Source organism: Otolemur garnettii, unplaced genomic scaffold, assembly GCF_000181295.1.
Source record: "Otolemur garnettii isolate 467f Iridium unplaced genomic scaffold, OtoGar3 scaffold00062, whole genome shotgun sequence".
Classification (NCBI taxonomy): Eukaryota; Metazoa; Chordata; class Mammalia; order Primates; family Galagidae; genus Otolemur; species Otolemur garnettii.
The window spans coordinates 9,623,679-9,630,659 of NW_003852457.1; the positions used below are offsets into that span (position 1 = coordinate 9,623,679).

Genomic DNA, 6,981 nt, shown 5'->3' on the forward strand with positions numbered 1-6,981 from the left:
GAAGCCATGGCACTCTACCCAGGGGAACAGCTTGAGGCTCTGTCTCAAAAAAAAAAAAAAGAAAGAAGGGGTCTCACCATGTCCCCTACATTGGCCTCAAGAGCCCCCTCCTACTTCAGCCTACCAAGTAGCTGGAACTACAGTAGCATGCCACCATGCCCAGCTTGTGCCTATATATTTCATATGAAAGAATTATTAATTTCACAGATGTGATAATAATGTCCTGCTTATGATTTTTAAAGGAGTCTATTACATTTAGAGATGGGAATGAGATGAGGAAATGGGTATGTGTAAAGGCAAGTCCCAGTTCCAATCTGATCAATCTAGACTGTAGAGGAATGGAAAATGTAAAATTGTATGACAGATTAGACCGTGAGAAAAGTGGACTTGAAAGGCATTTAATGTAAGTTTAAGGAAAAGTAAGCAAATGAATAAAAAGCAATTATTAAAAACAAGACAAGTAAAATTTGTACAAGGAAGAAACATTAGGGCAGGAGAAATGGCTCATGCTTTTAATCCTAGTACCCAGGGGAGCTGAGGTGGGCAGACTGCTGAGCAACAGTGAGACCCTGTCTCTACTAAAAATAGAAAAACTGAAGCAAGAGGATCACTTGAGCCCAAGATTTTGAGGTTGCTGTGAGCTATGATGACCCCATGGCACTCTACTCAGGGCAACAGAGACTCTGACTCAAAAATTAAATGAGTAAGTAAACAAATAAGCTTAAAAAAATTAGGGCTCAGTAGTAAAGACTGCATAGTCTTTACAAAAACACTGAACACATTTAACCAAAATCTGCAAGAAAACTACATAATATTTGCAAAATATTAGGATTTAAGGATGTAGAAAGAAGAAAGGCAGCCGAAGTTCTCATTTAACACAAAAAATTTAAAAATGTCTCAGTGGGTGCAGAGGCTTACATCTGTAATCCCAGCAATAAGGGGGACAGAAGGGGCAGGATCACTTGAAGCCAGGAATTTGAGACTAGCCAGGGCAACAGAGGGAGTCCCTGCCTCTACAAACACATCTCTTTTCAATGTCTCAAACTGATGAATAAAAAAATACTGAGAGCAGTTTTTAAAGCCAGAGCTCCTTAAGTATTGGAACGTGGTTGCTACTGGTAAGAGATGTTCCTGTTTTTATTATGAGCACATAAACATATGTAGCTTTTTAAAAGGTATGCACACAATTCCTGGAGCATAAATAGAAGAAAATAACATATAATAAAATCAAGAAGCATAAAAATAGCAATGAAAGTAAAAGAAAACTTAAGAGCAAAACTTACTTTTAATAGAAAACCAAAATACAAAGACATAAAACTAAAACTCAAAACAACCCAAATCTGCATCCTTTAAAAGACTAACATAGACATATACCCTGCAGAACTAATTAAGAAAAAAAGGCCTAGAAAAATATTAGGTTCAAAAAATAAAAAACAACAACAACACTACAATTACAGCAGTGATTTTAAAATATCCTTAAAGAGTAGTGATTTTTCTCCTTTAGCCCCAGCTACTCTGAAGGCTGAGGTTAGGATGATTGCTTGAACCCAGGAGTTTGAGGTTACAGTGAGTTAGGCTGATAACAGGGTTGGGCGCGGTGGCTCACCTCTATAATCCCAGCACTCTGGGATGCCGAGGTGGGTAGATTGCCTGAGCTCACAGGTTGCAGACCAGCCTGAGCCAGAGCCAGGCTGAAAGTTGTGTTTGTGCCTGTAGTCCCAGCTACTCGGGAGGCTGAAGGAAGAGACTCGCTTAAGCCCAAGAGTTTGAGGTTACTTTGAGCTGTGAAGCCATGGTACTCTACTGAGGGCAACAAAGTGAGATTCTGTCTCAAAAAAAAAAAAAAACAAAAAACCCAGGGCACTTTAGACTGGGCAAGCAACTGTCTCGAAACAAAAAACAAAAAACAAAAAACAAAAAACAAGAAAAGAAAAAAAAAGTAGCGTTTTTTAAAAATCACCTTAAAATCAGCCAGGCTCAGTGGCTCACACCTGGAACCCTAGCACTCTGGGAGGCAGATGCAGGGGGATCTTCTACACTCAGGAGTTTGAGACCAGCCTGAGCTATAGCAAGACCCATCTCTACTAAAAATAGAAAAACTAGCTGGGCCTTGTTGCAGGGTCCTGTAGTCCCAGCTACTGGGGAGGCTGAGGCAAGGGGATTGCTTGAACCCAAGAGTCTGAGGTTGGTATGAGCTGTCATGCCACGGCAGTTTAACCAGAGACTGTCTCAAAATAAATGAGTAAATAAATAAAATCACTGTAAGATCACTTCTAAAGCGACTTTACACCGAAAATTTTAAAATTAAGATTTAAAAAATTTCTAGAGAGACATTGTAAAACTGACTCAGTAGAACAAAACTTCAATTAATCATAAAAAAGGTAAACATGTACTGAAGAATGTGAGCCCAAATATGAGCATGCTAATTGTACTAATGTTTCAAGAGGAAACATTACAGCCTTGATGAAAAAGAGAAGCTATGTTTTCCAAATTATTCATGAAGCCTTTAAAACCTTGTTAGTATAAGTGGGCAAGTATAGTACAAAGATTGAAGTGCAATGTTAAATCTGAACACAAGAGAAAAATGTCCAAAGTAAAAAGTATTAGCAAATCGAGAGCGTTGAAGTAATGATATATTATCACATTCAAGGTTTAACCAAGAATAGCTGAAAAGCAAACCTGTCACTGTAATTCAATTCAGTAAGTCATTAGGTTAAAACACATCCAGGCAAGGCTAGTGGATTAAGTGAAAAGTGTATTGAGGACAGTTCTGCTCCTCTCACTAGCACAATAAAAAACTAGTTGCTGGGCGATGCCTGTGGCCCAAAGAAGCAGGGCGCCGGCCCCATATACCGGAGGTGGCAGGTTCAAACCGAGCCCCGGCCAAAAACTGCAAAAAAAAAAAAACAAATAAACAAAAAAAAAACTAGTTGCCCTGGCTGTGTCCACAGCTCTGCCCAGTCCCGCTGGTCTCCGCACCAGACCCACCTGGTTCCTGCCCCACCCCTCGCGCCCAGGCCCGCGCCTCAGTTCGGAGGCTGTCCGGGGCCTGGCTTCTTCCCACTCGCCAGCAGATTTCCAACTCCCAGCCTCCACTTCCCAGGCTCTTTGAACGCAGGGCCCTCTCAGCACACGGGAACCCGAACAGAGACTGTCTGCCTCGCGAGTGACCACTGCCGCCCTCCCTCTCGCTCATCTCCAGACGTTCCCGCGCGCTCACCCGGCCTCGGGGCCTTTGCTTCCCGTGGCCGCTGCCTGAAGGAAATGGCGGGCTCGAACTACACTTCCCAAGAGACCCCGCGCTCCACTGCGGCCCGACAAGCGGACGAAGCCCGGGCTTCGAGTGGAAAGTGGGCTGACAAGCTGTGCAAAGTTCGCTAGCTCTGTAGAGACCCGCTGGCTAGAGCGGGGCGCGTGCGCACGAGCGAAGGGCATGGAGGCGGCGCGCAGCCTGAAAACTAGAGGCTGAGGCGCGTGCGTAATCGGAAAGATTACGGGATTTAACGGGCCGGGAACTGGCCTTAGCGCGGGGGGCAGGGGCTGGGCGCGTACGAGTGCAAGAGCAGCAGGCGCGAGGGGCGGCGCGCGGTGCGGTGTGAGCGAAAGTGGCTGGGAGAGCGTGAGTAACGGACCAGAGGCCGGTCGCAGCATATGGGCGGTCGGTGGAGGGGACGCACAGAGTGGGGGGGGCTAGGGTTTGTGTGTAACGAACCCGGCGCGCGGTTTGTACGTCAGCGTGGGGGCGGGGCGCGTGCGTAATAGGCCGGGGTCTGTGCGGGTACTGGAGCTTCTGTGCCGCAGTGAGGTCGGGCGGCAGGGCGGGGCGTGGCGAGTGTTAGGGGCCGGGCGCGTCCTTGACGTCAGGCCTGGAATAGCTGGCGTGGAGGCTAGGTGTCCAGCGCATCTTGCTGGCGACGTGTGGGTGATGAGCGCCTCAGGCTTACTAGCAGAGTCCTGGTTCTCCGTTGATTGCTACTGCCTTTGTGACCGGAGCACTTTCTCCCATTGAACCTTCTAGTTGCTTATTGCAGGTATATACTAAATTGTTCAATTTTTTTGTATTTGACACATACTGATCATTTTGGTAATATTGCAGTATGTTAACTTTAGTTTTCTAGGCAGACTGTAACTTCGTCAATAAATAATTTTTTCTTAAGAGTGATGTTACCCCTTGCATGCATCTCTTTCCTACGCGCAGTATTTGAATTCGTTTCCGAGTCAGAAGCGACTGTTCATTCTTGTTAAGAACAGCCAGGCGCTCCGAGTTCTGAGCGGGGGTGGGGTTGGGTGGTGCTGGTGAGTTTGAATCAGATTCGGAGCAGTACCAAATAAAGTTCTAGTATTCCTCCTAATACTTTTTTTCCAACTGGGCACAGATTAATATTTTGTTAATGGCTTTCTAGCATTTGTTGCAACGATGCTCTTCTTTCTTAGAGTAGGAAATTTCTTTGTCTTGTTTTTTGGGTTTTTTTTTTTTTTTTCAGCTTTTGGCTGGGGCCGGGTTTGAACCCGCCACCTCCGGTGTATGGGGCCGGCTCTCTCTCTCTCTCTCTCTCTCTTTTTTAAAGACAAGAGTCTCTGTGCCCCCGTGGCTAGAGTGCCGTTGCCTCTGCCTTGCTCACAGCAACCTCAACCTCCTGGGTTCAAGTGATCCTCCTGCCTCAGCCTCCCGACTACCTGGGATAGAAATTTCTTAATAGTAAAAGTCAGGTTTCTGGAATTACCTGACGTGGCCATACTGGTTTTAAAGTGTACACTACTGTATTTTTTTCACAGGTATATGCTGCTTTCATTGATGGAATAGGTTTACTTTTACTCAATTTTGTGACAGAAGGGGCAGGATAGATTTCTATTTCTTGATGTAATCCGAAAATATTCCTTTTTAAAAAAGTTTTGGGGTCAGGTTTGAGGAGCATAGATACAAGATGTTATGATACATGCCCCCAAACATTTTTGCTTCTTATTGTAGTTATTTTGGGAGTATTTGGGGCAAAATTGTGGTTCTCATTAATATTTTTTGTTGTTTAAGATCAAGTAGGTTTATGTGTTGTCCTTTTTGTTTTTTTTTAGAGAGAGTCTCACTTTGTCGTCCTAGGTAGAGTGCTGTGACGTCATAGCTCACAGCACCCTCAGACTCTTGGGCTCAAGTGATTCTCTTGCCTCAGCCTCCCCAGTAAATGGGAGTACAGGCACTGGCTACACTACCCAGCTGTTTTTAGAGACAGGGTCTTGCTTTTGCTTAGGCAGGTCTCCAACTCCTGAGCTCAGGCAATCCACCTACCTCTGCCTCCCAGAGTGTTAGTATTACAGGTGTGAGCCACCGTGCCCGGCCTTTATACGTTGTCTTCTAAAAACACGTTCTTCTGTTTCTGATCTCTAGCTTCAGTTTTTTCTCTTTATCTAATAGATTAACTGGAGTTGTGTGTTTGTGTGTGTTTAACTTGTTTTGTTTTTTTATTTTGGAGTACAGTTCATGTGTTTATTTTTTTATTTTCCCGTGATGCTAGATTTCTTAAACTAATTGAAAAAATATATATCATTTAACATCTAGTGTGAGTGTCAAAATGAGGTTAACATCAAGATTGCATACACAGATCCCACCCAAAGTATATGGAGAAGGTTCACAATTCAACTCTAGCTATACATTAAAAGCAGAAGAGGCTGTTTAAAAAAACACAAGGAAATAAAAGGGAAGGGAGGATGTCACCCAGAATGCTGGCCAATAAGAGGTAGGTTAGTGTTGTTGTTGCAGTTAACTAAGAACAGAGCATAATGCCTCCCTACCCCTTTTTAAACCACCTCAGCAGGACTCTATTCTCTGTGATGTAACTAATCTTGTTTCATTAAAATCATCCTTTCATCTGGCAAGGCCTCCTGGATGGTCAGTTGTACATGTTCCTGTCTGTTTTTGAACATTATTCGTTTGTTCTTTCACTACTTCTCTCACACATTATTTCGTGACTTTTTGGCATCTGCCAGTCACAAGGGCAGGGATTTGAGATAGTCATCATAAATAAGGATGTGATCCCCGACAGTTACAAAAAATAAAAATAATAAATGAGGATGTGTGTGCTTCTCAGTATTTACATAAATATTGTCTGGAAATTCTGCTTAGGACAATATTTAAGTAGGTATGAGACTTACCTTCTGGTAAAGATTACAAAATTATCCTTATTAACAAATTAAGTCCCCCAAATGTAGGAAGTAATTACCATCAGTAAGCTTTTAGTAAAAGTGACTGAAAAGGAATATTTATTTTGAGATTTTTTTTTTAGAGACAGAGTCTCAGTTTGTTGCCCTCAGTAGAGTTCAGTGGTGTCATAGCTCACAGCAACCTCCAGCTCTTGGGCTTAGGCGATTCTCTTGCCTCAGCCTCCCGAGTAGCTGGGACTATAGGCGCCTGCCACAACACCCAGCTTTCTTTGTTGTTGTTGCAGTTTGGCTGAGGCTGGGTTCGAACCTGCCACCCTTGGTATATGGGGCTGGTGCCCTACCCACTGAGCCACAGGCACTGCCCCAGAAAAGGAATATATGTTAACAGATTGCCTTATTATCTTCAATAGCAAGGTAGTGTATACCTTTGCATTAAGAAAGTCTATTCATAATAATAAAATACCTAATACAGTAGGACTTCTATAGTTGACCACCTCCTTACGTTGACCACCTCCGTAAGTTGACCTAGTTTTCATAGGCTAGATACATACTAAGGCTTACTTCCTTATGTTAACGACCTCCGTATATTGACCAGCTTGTTACAGTCCCTTAGGTGATCAACTTACAGAGGTCCTGCTGTACTAGATGTGAAGTAAGAATAAAGTGTGAATAAGAATGAGAACATTTCTCTTTATAGATTCAATTGTCCAGAAAATCTACTGGAAATTCGTTTTAAGACCCTCGTGAACCTTATTCCTTCCTTTATATGCTTTTTTTTTTTTTTTTTTGAGACAGAGCCTCAAGCTGTCCCCCTGGGTAGAGTGCCAT

At 43.5% G+C, this 6,981-nt stretch overlaps 1 protein-coding gene across 1 annotated transcript in view; it reads left to right on the forward strand.

The window, feature by feature from the left end:
• The first annotated feature begins 3,432 nt into the window (after positions 1-3,432).
• ZNF10 (zinc finger protein 10) overlaps positions 3,433-6,981 on the forward strand; it is a 34,401-nt gene continuing 30,852 nt past the window's right edge. Inside the window, exon 1 of the mRNA XM_023514979.1 lies at positions 3,433-3,474. The gene's annotated coding sequence lies outside the window, so the exon portion shown is untranslated. The remainder of the gene's footprint in view (positions 3,475-6,981) is intronic.